We start from the raw sequence: 17,209 nt of genomic DNA, 5'->3' as shown, positions 1-17,209 counted from the left end.
CTCAACAAAATACTAGCAAACAGAATCCAAAAACACATTAAAAGGATCATACACCATGATCAAGTGGGATTTATCCCAGGGATGCAAGGATTCTTCAATATATGCAAGTGAATCAATGTGATACACCATATTAACAAACTGAGGAAGAAAAACCATATGATGATCTCAATAGATGCAGAAACAGCTTTTGACAAAATTCAACACCCATTTATGATAAAAACTCTCCAGAAAGTGGGCATAGAGGGAACCTACCTCAACATAATAATGGCCATATATGACAAACCCACAGCAAACATCATTCTCAATGGTGTAAAACTGAAAGCATTTCCTCTAAGATCAGGAACAAGGCAAGGATGTCCACTCTCACCACTATTATTAAACATAGTTTTGGAAGTCCTAGCCACAGCAATCAGAGAGGAAAAAGAAATAAAAGGGATACAAATTGGAAAAGAAGAAGTAAAACTGTCACTGTCTGCAGATGACATGATACTATACATAGAGAATCCTAAAGATGTCACCAGAAAACTACTAGAGCTAATCAATGAATTTGGTAAAGTTGCAGGATACAAAATTAATGCACAGAAATCTCTTCAATTCCTATACACTAATGATGAAAACTCTGAAAGAGAAATTAAGGAAACACTCCCATTTAACATTGCAACAAAAAGAATAAAATACCTAGGAATAAACCTACCTAAAGATCATAATAAACCTACCTACAGACAAAAGATCTGTATGCAGAAAACTATAAGACACTGATGAAATAAATTAAAGATGATATAAACAGATGGAGAGATATACCATGTTCTTGGATTGGAAGAATCAATATTGTGAAAATGACTATACTACCCAAAGCAATCTACAGATTCAGTGCAATCCCTATTAAATTACCAATGGCATTTTTTACAGAGCTAGAACAAAAAATCTTAAAATTTGTAAGGAGACACAAAAGACGCTGAATAGCCAAATAGTCTTGAGGGAAGAAAACGGAGCTGGAGGAATCAGACTCCCTGACTTCAGACTATAATACAAAGCTACAGAAATCAAGACAATATGGTACTGGAACAAAAACAGAAATATAGATCAATGTAGCAAGATAGAAAGCCCAGAGATAAACCCACGCACCTATGGTCAACTAATCTATGACAAAGGAGGCAAGGATGAACAATGGAGAAAAGACAGTCTCTTCAATAAGTGTTGCTGGGAAAACTGGACAGCTACATGTAAAAGAATGAAACTAGAACACTCCCTAACACCATACACAAAAATAAACTCAAAATGGATTAGAGACCTAAATGTAAGACCGGACACTATAAAACTCTTAGAGGAAAGCATAGGAAGAACACTCTTTGACATAAATCACAGCAAGATCTTTTTTGACCCACCTCCTAGAGTAATGGAAATAAAACCAAAAATAAACAAATGGGACCTAATTAAACTTAAAATCTTTTGTACAGCAAAGGAAACTACAAACATGACGAAAAGACAACCCTCAGAATGGGAGAAAATATTTGCAAATGAATCAACAGACAAAGGATTAATCTCCAAAATATATAAATAGCTCATGCAGCTCAGTATTAAAAAAACAAACAACCCATTCCAAAAATGGGCAGACAACCTAAATAGACATTTCTCCAAAGAAGACATACAGATGGCCAAGAAGCGCATGAAAAGCTGCTCAACATCACTAATTATTAGAGAAATGCAAATCAAAACTACAATGAGGTATCACCTCACACGAGTTAGAATGGGCATCATCAGAAAATCTACAAACAACAAATGCTGGAGAGGGTGTGGAGAGAAGGGAACCGTCTTGCACTGGTGGTGGGAATGTAAAGTGATACAGCCACTATGGAGAACACTATGGAGGTTCCTTAAAAAACTAAAAATAGAACTACAATATGACCCAGCAATCCCACTACTGGGCATATTACCTGGAGAAAACCATAATTCAAAAAGACACATGCACCCCAATGTTCACTGCAGCACTATTTACAATAGCCAGGACATGGAAGCAACCTAAATGCCCATCGACAGACGAATGGATAAAGAAGATATATACAATGGAATATTACTCAGCCATAAAAAGGAACGAAATTGGGTCATTTGTAGAGACGTGGGTGGATCTAGAGACTGTCATACAGAGTGAAGTAAGTCAGAAAGAGAAAAACAAATATCACATATTAATGCATAATTGTGGAACCTAGAAAAATGGTACAGATGAACTGGTTTGCAGGGCAGAAATTGAGACACAGATGTAGAGAACAAACGTATGGACACCAAGGGGGAAAAGTGGGGGGGGGGGTGGTGGTGGTGGTGTGATGAATTGGGAGATTGGATTGACATATATACACTAATAAGTATAAAATGGATAACCAATAAGAACCTGCTGTATAAAAAAATAAATAAAATTAAATTAAAAAAAAAAAGAATGGGAGACAAAAGCTCTTCCTGAGCGTTTAAAAAAAAAAAAGATTTTGATGTATGGTTTAGGGACACCAGGGATTGGAGAAATGGGCTAAATCAAATATAAAAACAAAGAAACTAGGGAAAAAACCCAAAAAACTATCATATACTATCAGATAAGAGGCAAACTGGGAATATAATTTAGCTAGTCTTTACTGGTAATGTCCCATCCACCAAGAGAATAGTTTTTTGCCAAATACAGCAAAGTTTTGATAAAAGAAATCCTGTGGAAGAATCATTTTTAGTACTGAGTTTCACTCAGATCTGACAAGCTTAGGGTTATTAGGTGAATTACTTGGAGCAACTCACTCATATGTGGGTCACTGGCTCCAAAATCCAAATAGGCCTCCAAAATACCATGTCTCTTGTCTTCTGTTTTTTTGTTTTTAATTTTTATTGAAGTGCAGTTGATTTACAATGTTGTGTTAATTTCTGCTGCGAAGTGATTCAGTTTTATATATATATATATACACACACACATATATATATATATATTTATATTTTTAAAAATTCTTTTCCATTATGGTTTATCACAGGATACTGAATATATCTCCCTGGGCTATACAGTAGGATCTCGTTGTTTACCCATTCTTTATATAATGGCTTGCATCTGCTAACTCCAAACTCCCAATCCATCTCTCTCCCACCCTCGGCAACCATAAGTCTGTTCTCTATGTCTGTGAGTCTATTTCTGTCTCATAGATAGGTTCATTTGTGTCATATTTTAGATTCTTCATATAAGTAATATCATAAGGTATGTGTCTTTCTCTTTCTGACTTATTTCACTTAGTATGATAATCTCTAAGTCCATCCATGTTGCTGCAAATGGCATTATTTCATTTTTTTTATGGCTGAGTAGTATTCCATTGTATATACATGCCACATCTTCTTTATCCATTCATCTGTTGAGGGGCATTTAGGTTGTTTCCACAACTTGGCTATTGTGAATAGTGCTGCTATGAACACAGAGTTGCATGTATTTTTTTGAATTACAGTTTTGTCCAGACATATACCCAGGAGTGGGACTGCTGGATCATAAGGCAACTCTATTTTTAGTTTTTGAGGAAACTCCATACTGATTTCCACAGTGGCTGCACCAACTTACATTCTCACCAACAGTGTAGGAAGGTTCCCTTTTCTCCACACCCTCTCTAGCATTTGTTATTTGTAGACCTTTTAATGATGGCCATTCTGACTGGTGTGAGGTGGTACCTCACTGCAGTTTTGATTTGCATTTCTCTAATAATTAACGATGTTGAGCATCTTTTCATGTGCTTCTTGGCCATCTGTACACCATGTCTCTTGTTATTAGCAAAGGATGAAAAGTGACAGAGTTCATTTTTCATTTTATAGGTAATGATTCAATATGCTCCAAATCACTGGGCATCCAGGAGATACGATGTGATTTGATTAGAGTTTGGGTGTGGAAAGGATTGACTCACTAGTAATTCACCCAATTAGTAGGGAGGGGGAGGGATAGGGGAAGAGCAACAAAGACGAGACTTGGTTAAAATATATAGTCCACAGTAACCTTCATCTTTTCTATTGTTTTTCTCATTGATATTTCATTTATTTCTGCTCTAATCCTTATTACTTCCTTCCATCTACTAACTTTGGGCTCAGTTGTTCTTTTTCTAGTTCCTTCAGGTATAAGTTAGGCTGTTAATTAAAATTTTTCTTTTTTTTTTAATATAGGTATTTATCACTGTAAAACTCCCTCTTAGAACTGCTTTGGTTGCATCCTATAAATTATGTTGTGATTCCATTTTTGTTTTTTGAAAAGATAAACAAAATTGACAGACCCTTAACAAGATGAAGAAAAGGAGAGAAAAGACTTAAATAAAAAAAAGTATAAATAAAACAAAGGGCATTACAACTGATATCACAGAAATACAAAGAGTTGTAAGAGATTGCCATGAATAAATATTTGCCAAAAAATGTACAACTAGAAAAAAAGGAGAAATTCCTAGAAACCTACCACCTATCAGGACTGAATCAAGAAGAAATTGAAAATCTGAACAGATCAATAATGAGTAAAGAAATTGAAGCAGCAAACTGAATTCAGCAAAACATTAAAATAATCATATATCATAACCAAGTGGAATATATCCCTAGAATGCAAGGATGGTGCAACATATGTAAATCAATAAATGTGGTATACCACACCAACAAATGAAAGACAAAAATCATATGATCATCCCAATAGACACAGAAAAAGGATCTGACAAAATTCAACATCCCTTCATGATAAAAATAAAAACTCTCAACAAATTAGGTATAGAAAGAGTGTACCTCAATATAATAAAGGCTGTAGGTGTGTGTACATGTGTGTGTGTGTGTGTGTGTGTGTATATATATATATAACATGCCAACAGCTAACATCATACTCAATGGAAAAAGCTGAAAGCTTTTCCTCCAAGATCACAAATAATACAAGTGTTCCCACGCTAACCACTTCTATTCAATATAGAACTAAAGGCCCTAGCAGAACAATTAGGCAAGAAAAAGAAATAAAAGGTATCCAAATTAGAAAGGAAGAAGTAAAATTGTCTCTATATTCAGACTCCAATATTATATATATAAAACCCTAAAGACTTCCCTCAGTCTTTAGGATTTTATATATTTATAAATAAATTTATAATTTATAAATTTATATATTTATAAATTTACTTACTGAGTTAATAAATTAACTCAGTAAAGTTGCAGGATACAATATTAATATACAAAAATCAGTTGCATTTCTATACACTAACAATGAACTATCAGAAAGAGAAATTAAGAAAATCTTATTTATAATAGCATCAACAAGAATACTTAGGAATAAATTTAACCAAGGAGATGAAAGACCAATACACTGAAAATTATAAAACACTGATAAAAAAGATTGAAGAAGACACAAATAAATGCAAAATTGTTCTAAATTCATGGATTAGAAGAATTAATATTGTTAAATATCCATACTACACAAAACAGTACACAGATTCAATGCAATCTTTATCAAAACTCCAATGGCATTTTCACAGAAATAGAAAAAGCAGCTCTAAAATTTGTATGGGACCACAAAAGACCCCAAATAGCCAAGCAATCTTGAGAATGCTCAGAGCCATCACACGTTCTGATTTTAAACTATATTACAAAGTTATAGTAATCAAAACAGTATTGTATTGCTATAAAAACAGAAACATAGGCCAATGGGTGAGGAGTTTTAGTTTTACTAGATGAAGAGTTCTGGAAATGGATGGTGATGATGGTTGAACAACTATATAATGTACTTAATACCACTGAACTGTATATTTTAAAACAGTTAAGATAGAAAGTTTTATGTTATATATATTTTACCACAATAAAAAATAATTTTTAAAAAATAGCTCAGAAATAATCCCACACATGTACAGTCAATTAATCTTTGACAAGAATGCCAAGAATACAAAATAGGGAAAGGGTAATTTCTTCAATAAATGGTGTTGGGAAAACTGAATATCCACATGCAAAAGAATGAAATTGGACCCATACCTAACACCATACACAAAAATCAACTCAAAATGGATTAAAGACTTAAAAACCTATGACTGAAACACCAGGGGGAAAAGTCCTTGATGTTTGTCTTAGAACAATTTTTTGGATCTGACACTAAAGGCACAAGCAAAAAATAAATAAACAAGTGGGATTATATCAAACTAAAAATCTTCCACACAGCAAAAGAAACAATAGAGTGAAAAGACAACTCAGAGAATGGAAGAAAATATTTGCAAAACATATGTTTGATAGGGGGTTAATATCAAATATATATAAAGAAATCCTACACCTCAAACACAGTCACATACAATTAAAAATTGGGCAAAGTATCCAGGTAGATGTTTCTCAAAAAAAAAGAAAAACATACAAATGACCAATAGGTAAAAGAAAAGGTGTCCAACGTTTGCATTCATCAGGGAAATGCAGATCAAACCAACACTGAGATATCACGTCACATCTGTTAGGATGGCTATCATTCAAAAAAACAGAAGACAACAAGAGTGGGTGAGCATATAGCAAAAAGGGAACCCTGGTACACTGCTGGTAGAAATGTAATTTGGTATAGTCATTGTGGAAAACAGTGTAGAGTTTCATCAAAAAATTAAAAATAAATCTATCATATGATCCAACAATCCCACTTCTGGTAATTTTTCCACAGGAATTGAAATCAGGATCTCAAAAAGATACCTGCACTCTAATGTTCACTGCAGCATTATTCACAAAAGCCAAGATATGGAAACAACCTGAATGTTTATTAACAGGTGAATAGATAAAGAAAATGTTGTATAGACATACAATGGAATATTATTCAACTTTTAAAAAGAAGGAAATCCTGCCATTTGTAACATTATGCTAAGTGAAATAAGCCAAACAAAGACAAAAATACATTATGATCTAACTACATGTAGACTCTAAAATACTCAAACTGAAAGCAGAGAAGAGATAGTGATAGACAAGAACTGTGGGGAAAAGGGAATGGGAGGTGATGGTTAAATGATACAAAGTTTCAGTTATGCAAGATAAATTAATTCTGAAGATCCACTACACAGCATGGCGCCTACAGTTAATAATACTGTACTGTATATTTAAAATTTTTTATGATGATAGATCTTGTTTAGAGTTCTTTCTATACACATAATAATAAGAATAACAACAGTGGGGGCAAGAGGAAACTTTGAGAGGTGATGGAGATGTCTCTGGCTTTGATGGTGGTGATGAGTATATAATTACCACCAAATTTATCAAGTTGTATGCATTAAGTATGCATAGCTTTTTACTTGTAAATCACAGCTCGATAAAGTGATTTTAAAACACAGGTGAAAATATTCAAGAAAATAAAGTTTTAAAAAACATGTAATTCGATTATCCTATTATATTTTCCAATTATATACTGCATATGCCCAGGACCTGCTAAGAAATTATGCTCTGTTATGAATTTGGTAGAGATATGAGTATTGATTTGAACAATGAGTTTTCTGGTTAGATGTAAGGAAAATATTTCATTTAGTGTTTCAAGTATGAATACGTTGTTGCGTGAGTAAGAAGTAACATTCTCAGAGTCTTCAGGAGACACATACCCTGTGAAAGGAAATGGTTGTCAAAACTTCTTTGAAAATAAATGAGCAGGAGGTAAAGCTATTCTATGTCTATCTTATCTTCAAATCGGCTTCGTATAAGGATGTGGATTAATGTCTTTACTAGGACAAGGAGCACACAACTACCGAGATCAAGTTATCTTTGTGAAGAATAAGCATTGAAATAAAACTACCTGTATGGATAACCTTCAAGGAATATGTCTGCCATACATATATTTTTTTTCTTTCTACCCCCTTTTATGTTTACCTGTATCATATCTTTGTTGTTTACTTCTCTCCCTCCATTCTTTCTCTATCCTTTATAGTTTTATATAATGTGAGGCATTTTACTTGGCAAATTAGATCATGAGTCAGTGGATGAACATCAAACAATGGATGCAGTTCAGTGGACTCAGGTCAAAGAGACTGGTCAGATTAGTTTAGCATATTTCAATTCATTGAGACATGACTCTGAAAAATAAGGAAAGTCTGTTCTAGTTGGGGAGAGTGATGTGTTTTTTAGACTGCTCCGTATTCTCATGTGCTTGTGTTCAATGTCACTTTTTCTGCATGGAATACCATGAGTTGTCAATCAGTATAATTTCCTTCTGGAGGCTTTCTCTGGTTCCATTAATCTTTGTTAAGCTCCCTTATGATAATCTCCTGCTTTAATTTATTTACTTATTATTAATAGCATCTTGCTTTTGATTTACTTTTATATTCTGTGAGAAAAAAATATCTTCATATATTTCTGTCTTACCTGGGTCTGCATTGTCACCAGTGTCCCCGAGCAGATTATTTTCCTGAACTCAGCATTCCTTGAGATACAACACCTTTTTAATACTCCTGTGAATCTATCCATGGAACTTTTTACCATAACTGCCAGAATTCATTTATTTGAGGTAAGGAAATTATTATATTTTGTCCTTAATATATAATGATGGTCTCCAAATCATAACCTTATTTATACTGCATTAAAGTAGTACTTAGAATACTTACATGGAATTTTGAAACTGTGAGGTGTGACACTGTGATTTATAATAACAAATATGTATTTGGTCCATCCAGTTTCTAGCACAGAGTTTCTAAAAACCTTGGAATCTCTTAAGTGGTGTCTTTTATTATGTCTACAGGTGAGTTTTAGAATGTCCTTAGGTCACCTAAGGATGGGGGCTGATTGCCAGGGGAACCAGCCTCGTGATGGAGGGTGGGAACTTCCTGTCTCATCCCTTGGCCTCAGAAGAGGGAAGAGGAGCTGGAAGTTGAATTAATTGCCAATGACCAGTGATTTATTCAATCATGCCTATGCAGAGAAGCCTCCATACAAATCCAAAAGGACAGGGTTCAGAGAGTTTCCATGTTGATGAATAAGTGGAGGTGCTGGAAGTTTCACCCTGAAGAGGTCATGGAAGCTCCATGTCCTTTGCCCATACATTGCCCTATGCATCTCTTCCATCTGGCTGTTTCTGAATTATATTATTTTATAATAACCCAGTAATCTAACAAGTAAAATGTTTCTCTGAGTTTTGTGAGCTGCTCTAGAAAATTAACTGAACCCAAGGAGGAGGTCGGGGGAACATCTGATCTGTAGTCAGTTGGTCAGAAGTACAAGTAACAACCTGGATGTGTACTTGGTGTCTGAAGTTGAAGGAGGGGGGTCTTTGGAACCTCCAACCTATAAACAGTCAGTCAGAAGAACAGGTGATAACCTGGGCTTCCAACTGAAGTCTGAAGTTGCAGGGTGAAGATACGCTTGTAGAACTGAACCCCTAACCACTGGAATCCAATGCTTTGTCTAGGTAAATAGTGTCAGAATTGAGTAGAATTCTCAGACATCCTGCTGATATCCCACAATAGCTTGATGTTGTGTGGGAGGCCCCCTGCCATGTTGGAATTAGGTCCAGGAACCAAAAGATTGGATCACACCACTATGGATAGATATAAATTCATGTTAAATTTATTTGAATATATTTTTAATTTTAAATATTTTGCATAGAAAAGAACACTGAATAATAAATTTAAAAACTCATGTATCCACCACCAGTTAAAAAATAATATAGTATAGATATAATTAAAGCTTACATTACTTCTCACCCTGAACTACTCTATTTATCTGTGAGCTTTTGTTTTTTTGTTTTATTGTTTTGTTTTGTTTTGCATTTCTCTCTGGGATTATGGATGACTACTTACCACTATCAGTCATGGTCCTCCACCAGGGAGTAATTTTGTAACTATCAGACCAAAAACCTGACATACTTACTATACAACAGAAGCCTATTGTATGAATGTTCAACAGACTTCAAAGGCAGTTAGATTATTATAAAGTAATCCTTAAGACTTATCAATACATAGGAAATGGTATATATTTAATATGAAAGTTAAATGTTATTATGCTATTATGTAGTATTATGAAAAAATAATGGTGGATTAAAGTTTACTTTATATCATATTTACATATTTCTGTCATATCACATTTTCTTTGAAAAGACATGCTTATTTGAGCTTTTCCTCACAGCCTTTCCCCTCTTTAATAAGTTTGCAAATGTGTCATATCTGGTGATGGCCTTCATTCAACAGAATGTAATTGAACAAAACACACAAGCAAGTAAATCTACTGTATCTAGAGTCTAAACAAATCTATTTTTTGCTTTTAACTTAACATATTTTTGAAAATATTTTCTCTAACTGCAATACATTTGGAATTACTACATGCCTATCTTGAGTAATATCTTCTGTACTGATGGTCACAGGTCAATTCACACAGAGGCAGGGGATATGTCACATCAGAAAGAAAGTGAAATAACCTTACCTTTCAACAACTCTGAATGACCACTTCTATTTCAGTTATTCCACTTCATTCCTTTAAAAAAAAAAAGAAGTAAGAAATTCTAGTAAAGCTGGTCTATTATTTACTATCTGATTGTGGAAGGTCAGAAGGAAGCAGTGGGAGAGGAAACTGAATTCCTTATTCAAACCATACACTATAGAATAATGATACTGGTTATGAGGCACTTCCAAAATCCTGGTGAATCTTCTGGATCTTTGCAGAGAGATCCTTCTATAATTGGTAGTCTTCTGTGGCCAGTGTGTGGTATATGTGATACCCGCCTTCCACTAATGTAATTATTCCTTCAATACATTTTTTGAGCAACTTCCCTGTGTCTTGCTCCTGTGCTAGGCTCCAATCGCATTTATGGCACCCATTCTAAAGCAAGGGTTAGATGCTGCTGCCAGAGGAAGGTGTGTTTTAGTACTAATTTTACTCTTTGCATTTAATTGTACCTAAATTCATGGCTTGAATTCCAAGGTCTTATTTTTTTCCCATAAACAGGGCAAGGTTTAAAATACGAAGTTGCATATTTTGCACTTTGCTTTTAGCAACTTTCTCATCAGAATCAATTTGTAACAAGTCCCAAATCCTGCCATGTCATTTCCCTCTGCTTTTCCTCAGCTTCCTATGTTTTATTTCTGAGCTCATCCTTCAGGATATCTACTGTCCCAGCAGCTTACAAGGAATCTATGGGTGCAGTTTGCTCAAAGCTCCTGTCCTCTGTAAAACACCTCCCAAGTGTAACTTGGGCAGGAACTCTGGGAGGACTCTGATGTCCAATCAACATCATAGGGCAGGAGCAGTAATTAATGAGCTGCAATCCCTTCAGGCCATTCACAGTTGCCTTATTCCCTCTTGGTGAAACCAACTGGAAGATTTAAAGAATGATAGAGCCTATGGGCCTTGTCAGAACCGGGACTACATGTTGCTTCCCTGATATTTGGGGAAATATCATCATAAATGAAATGATCAGGGCTAGTCCTTCATCCTTTGCAGAAGACTTACACTTTAAGGCACCCTCCCCCCTTACTAGCAGACCTCCTAATTCTAGAAGCATACCTCTATCTATATCTTCATATCTAGCTCTAAATTTTATAGATATTCCTAGCCCTACCTCTATTCCTACCAATCTATCCATAAATATTGCCACGCATACACATGTATACAATATATAAAAATGCACACTTAAATTTGTAAAACACATTTATGATGAGGGCAATCTATAAATAAGAGCCAAATATCTCGTCTCCCATGGATGCCCTCATTGCATAGGGAGTCCAGGACTCACACCTGACTTTGCTGGTTGTAAACTACGGGATGTTGGCCAAGTCTCTTCTCTATTCTTGGCTTTGGTTCCTGGGTCAGCTGAATGAAGAAAGGACTAAGTGATCACTAAGATTCCTTCCAACTCTAATCATCAGTCAATGCATTAAGGAGATTGTAGCAACTCAATAATTCTGTTCAGCAAATATGTAAAAAGGTTATTTAAGAAGAAAAATGTCTCTGAGAAAGGGAAAGGTCCATGAGGTTGAAGTAACTCTACTGTCTATACTCTATTGTCTATGGTGCCATCAATCCTGGATTCATTTTTATTTTTCAAGGGTAGAATATTTAGCCACATCATTTTCAGTGAATCTTTTCTTTTTTTAAAATTTTTAAATTTATTTATTTATTTTATTTTTGGCTGCGTTGGGTCTTCGTTGCAGGCTTTCACTAGTTGCAGCCAGCAGGGGCTACTCTTCATTGTGGTGTGTGGGCTTCTCATGGTGGTAGCTTCTCTTTGTTGCAGAGCGTGGGCTCTAGGCGCGTGGGCTTCAGTAGTTGTGGCACGCGGGCTCGGTAGTTGTGGCTCATGGGCTCTAAAGCACAGGCTCAGTAGTTGTGGTGCACGGGCTTAGTTGCTACACGGCATGTGGGATCTTCCCGGACCAGGGCTCGAACCCATGTCCCCTGCATTGGCAGGCAGATTCTTAACCACTGCACCACCAGGGAAGTCCCAGTGAATCTCTTCTTAACTGAGGTTGTTATTTAAATAAATTTTGTGTTATGTAGTCTTACTAATAGCACAGACTACAACTACCTTCTGAAGAAAACTTAAGTCCAGGTGGAAATGGACAGAGGCTAAAGGAGAAAGTATTACTAGGAAGACAACATGTGTTGAGGTGCAACTTTACTGACTGGTATAATAGTCAAGTACCCAGCAGGCAACAGAACGTACACTCAAAGGTTTTCTCTGAAAACAATTTACTGAAAAAACTGCTTACAGTGGAATAAGCAAAGGTAAGGGTTAAAGTCAGGCACTCACAGTATGTGTAATCAAGTGTAAAGAGGACGATAGCAAGCATCATGAAGACAACATTACTACACCTAAACCTAACATTAAAGACAGCCAGGAGAGTAACGATGAGAAAAAAGCCATTCTATATTAGCTGGTAGCTTAGAACACAAACACAGCCACTCTCAGATCCATAGTAAAGCAAGAAGGGAATGGCCAAGACAGGACATAGGATTCATCACCCCATCTTCCTCTCCCTCTGCTTTCTGATAATCCTGCCAATCCCTTCCGTTCGCTACCTGCCTTCAGAGAATGACAAAGTCCAGATGATGCAGGTTATAAATGTTAGAGCAAGTTAGAGACAGTGCCAATCATTTTTTGCCTTTCAGTGTCCATTCATGTCCTTTACTTAGAAGAAGAAACTCACATTCCTCCTTACCACCAAACAGGGAAAGCACAAAGTCCCATGAACCATCGTAGTCATGAAGGGATGATGCCAATTCATTCATACTTTCAGCTGGATTTTAAGTTGTAAAGTGAGGTATCATGGATACCCTTCATATAAGATTTAAGAAAAAACTTTAAACTAAATAACAAGAGCAAAAGCATAGTTGCTATAATTCTTCTTCTCTAGCAGGACATTAGGCTGAATTAGATCATCATAGCTTCCTTTTTTCCATCAGTCATTTCATTTTACCCTTACCTCTTCTAACACTCAGCAGGTTGATTTCATTATTTTTCTGTAGAGCTATTTCTCACAGAAATAATTTCATCATTGAAGAGAATGAATCAGTACAATCATTATTAGTGAATGAATCTCTATCCTAATTATTTTTCAATAAGAACCATAGTTCTCATTAACAATTATTATTTAGGAATAAAAGTACACTGATATAACTAGATTCCAGACATAGTTCTCCATGCATCCACTGTAGAGTGGTAACCCCATATCTCACTGGTAATCAGAATCAAGTTCCCAGCCAATAAAGTAGCCCCTTCTATGTTTGTTCGTTCAGCTACTTGAAGGAACTAAAATGGTTTACATCCACCCTTTATTAGGTAGGGATTCTATTCAAAGCTTAGGGTTTCTTTGCCTTGATTTTATATTATTCCTATGCCTTCAATGTAAAAAATTTATATCTACTCTGCTAGGCATTTCTTCTCTAGCTCGTCTTATGAAAATATATTTCCATCTTTTACAATTATTTCCAATAGTAACTTAAAATTACACCTTAGATTCCTGATAGTATGAAGACATTATCTGAGCTTATAATATTAACAATTATTGAGCATCATTTTATGAATTAAAGAGAATGTTTGGTCCATAGTTGACAGTGATGTCATTAATACATGCTGGATGAATGAGTGGTGTATACATAAAGTGTGATCCTAAGCTGCAAGGGAAATTGAATATTACATAACGCTTATGTGCCAGGAATATTTTTATTATTTGATTACAATTGTGTTGCATAATTATATTACTTTCTAGCAAACTATTATAATATTGATATGTCTTTGTTTATAAACAAAACTGAAATGCAAGACAGCAAATTAATTCTTGTGGCTTTAACATTTACAAATGGCAGATGGCAGAATGATGACCTGAAGGTAGAACATCTTATTTTAAGTTTAATTTTTCCTTGTAGAACAATACAAAATTGTCTATCTGCAGAAGTGTTGTTTGTTGTTTCTCTAAGTTTAGCATATAATAAAACTTTATAATTTAGGGAAAACATTATTTTAAAGACATTTTAATTCTATTTGCAAAGTGAAGAGAACTTGAGGTTAATGAACTTGAGTATTCTGTCAGACTGAGGGTCCTTTAATCACTATAATCCACACAAAGGAACCTGAAATTGCCTGAGAGTAGAATTTTAATAGTGGAGGGCTGCTCTATAAAAAATGGTAAAGTTATAAATGGCAATTCAGATGTGAGCCAATAAGGGGGCAGGTAATGATTTAAAACTGTATTTTTAAAACCTGTATTTATGGTAATTTAAGAATTATAGTTACTTTTTTTGGAATAACTTTTATATAACCAATTATTTTGAAAATTGCAACTGAGGAAATGTCATCAGTGTGAACTTATTCAGTTTTAAATGGAAGTTGTAAAAATTAACATTATTTGGGAGAAAAGGACAGTATATGAAATAATTCCAGCCTGCATTAAATAGGCTCTTAGGGGTAACCTGATGTTTAAAACAATCATACTATATGAAATCCTGTATGAAACAATCATACCAAACAGATCACATTAAAACAGAGTTATGATAATGATCTACTTTTTTCAAGTGAGCTATATTTCTTCATTCATTTTTATGGCTATCAGCAATCAAGATCTTGCAGAGTACCTGGCAGAATCACCTACAAGGTAAATGTGGATAAATTATCAAGTCACAGATGATAAACAAAAGAAAACTCATGGGAGGTACTGCCATTTACCCACAAATCTGGGGTACCCAGAGAGTCAAGATTAGGAGTAGCTGACTGAAGTCTTACAGCTGAAAGACATGTCTCAACCAAGTGACTGATCTCACTGAACTCCTGGAGTTATTTCATAAAAAAGAGTCTATACTACCCAGTCAAGCAGGAGAACAAAGTGTATTCAGTCCCACAGTACATTCCATGCCTTTTCTGTGTGCAGTGCTAAGGAGTAAAAAGGACATATCTCAGCATACTTATAGTAATAATAACGATAATGGATAATTTATACTGCATGTTTTCTATGTCCCATTCACTGAATAAGCATTTTATAACAATGCTAAGAAGAGAATCATTTTTATTATCACCATTTGCATACATGGTAAAAGAGGTTTGGGGAGGTTAAATGACTTCCTCAGATTATATGTGTACAAATGAGGCTTTCTTTCAATTAGAATTTTTTATATATATATATATATATTTTTTTTTCTTTTCTAATTCTGCACAGATTATCTCATTTCTTTCTTACAATTATCTATTTTATTTTATTTTTTTTGCCATGCCATGCTGCACGTGGGATCCTAGTTCCCTGACCAGGGATCGAACCCATGCCCCCTGCAGTGGAAGTGCAGAGACTTAACCGCTGGACTGCCAGGGAAGTCCCACACTACCCATTTTAGAGTAAAAGAAACTATGTCTCAAAGAAGATACTGGTCCTAGCACAGAAGTGTAATTGCCCACTTCAGACAACTTTAATCAGTGATCTAACCTGAAATGTGTTCAAGAGAGTCCCCCATCCCTATGAATAACTGGTCTACTTCTTCAAAGATGATGTTATCTGTTGAAATAACTCATGTTTGGAGCAGAAAGCCTCTTAATCTTCATATATTGAGTGACTGATGAGCTGCACAGAGAAACTGTCTAGAATTGAGGGCCATGAATAGATTTTCATCATAAGAGCACTTCAAAATGCTCTAATTATTCATTATAGGACATTGTTCAGAAATTATTTTAGTCTATGTACTTTGGCTAATTGGCTTTAGTTAGTGTATATATTATGGTGAGCAGTATTATCATGTGACTGTTAAGAGAGTTAGTTTTATACTTTTGGATGATGAAGGCTATAGATTATGGAGCAGACTGAAATATAAATAGGATAGAATAGGATAGGATGCATTCTGAGCCATGGGAGAATTGGGTGGACCATACTATATATAGGTTATGGAAAGATGACTAAACTGCAGTTGTTGTAAAGAAAGTAAAATGAAAGCTAGCCTAAATACAAGTGCCCTCTCTGATACGGAAAAGGCTCCTTCTTGCAAGGATTTTCGCTTTAATCCGGCAGATTTTAATTCTATGCCTTGATTACACAGGGAGTGTTCAGAAAATAGGCTTTGGGAGTCTGTGATTTCTATAAACAAATATATCACGGATTTGAAATAATGGACATAATTTTAGTGATGATACATTAAAAGGGCATATCATTGCAAATACAGAACCCTATCACATATGTAATATAATTTAATGTCTGAAGTGGATTTGAGAGATAAGTAATTCTATTGTATTATTCAGATGAGCAATCTAAGGCTCACATAAGTTTAAGCTGCCACTCATTGGTAAAATAAGACATCTGATGCCTATTTGTATCAGTCATCAGGATACAGAACTGCTTCATAATTTGAATGGGAAAAAATAATATAAAATCATATTAAGTAGTAACAGTTCATAATTCATAAGAGATAAAAAAGTACTGCAAAGATTATAGGAATAACAGATATAGGGAACAGCCACTATGTCCATGGCTGAGACAGTGTCCAAAAAAGAAACAAACTTGGAAGGTGACCATCCTCAACACAATAAATTAAGACCTTGTTGTGTAGGCTGTGCCCTTGAATAATGGAAAGATTTATGGAAGTGCTGCAGGCTGGAGCTGGTAAGCAGGAAACCACCGACTGTGGTCCCAGAGAAACTCTTTGAGAAGCTGCCCACTGGGATACCATTGAAATTCACTGGAAGGGATTACCACTAGATGTTCCACACACCACTGGCTGTTGAATCATGCAGGAGCTAGAAGAGAGGAGCACACCTGTACCAGTATGAGAAGCACTTTCCTCCTCCAGTGCTCAT

The sequence above is a fragment of the Balaenoptera borealis genome (assembly GCF_965194805.1).
Source record: "Balaenoptera borealis genome assembly, chromosome: 11".
Classification (NCBI taxonomy): Eukaryota; Metazoa; Chordata; class Mammalia; order Artiodactyla; family Balaenopteridae; genus Balaenoptera; species Balaenoptera borealis.
Note: the sequence above shows the minus strand (reverse complement) of the source record.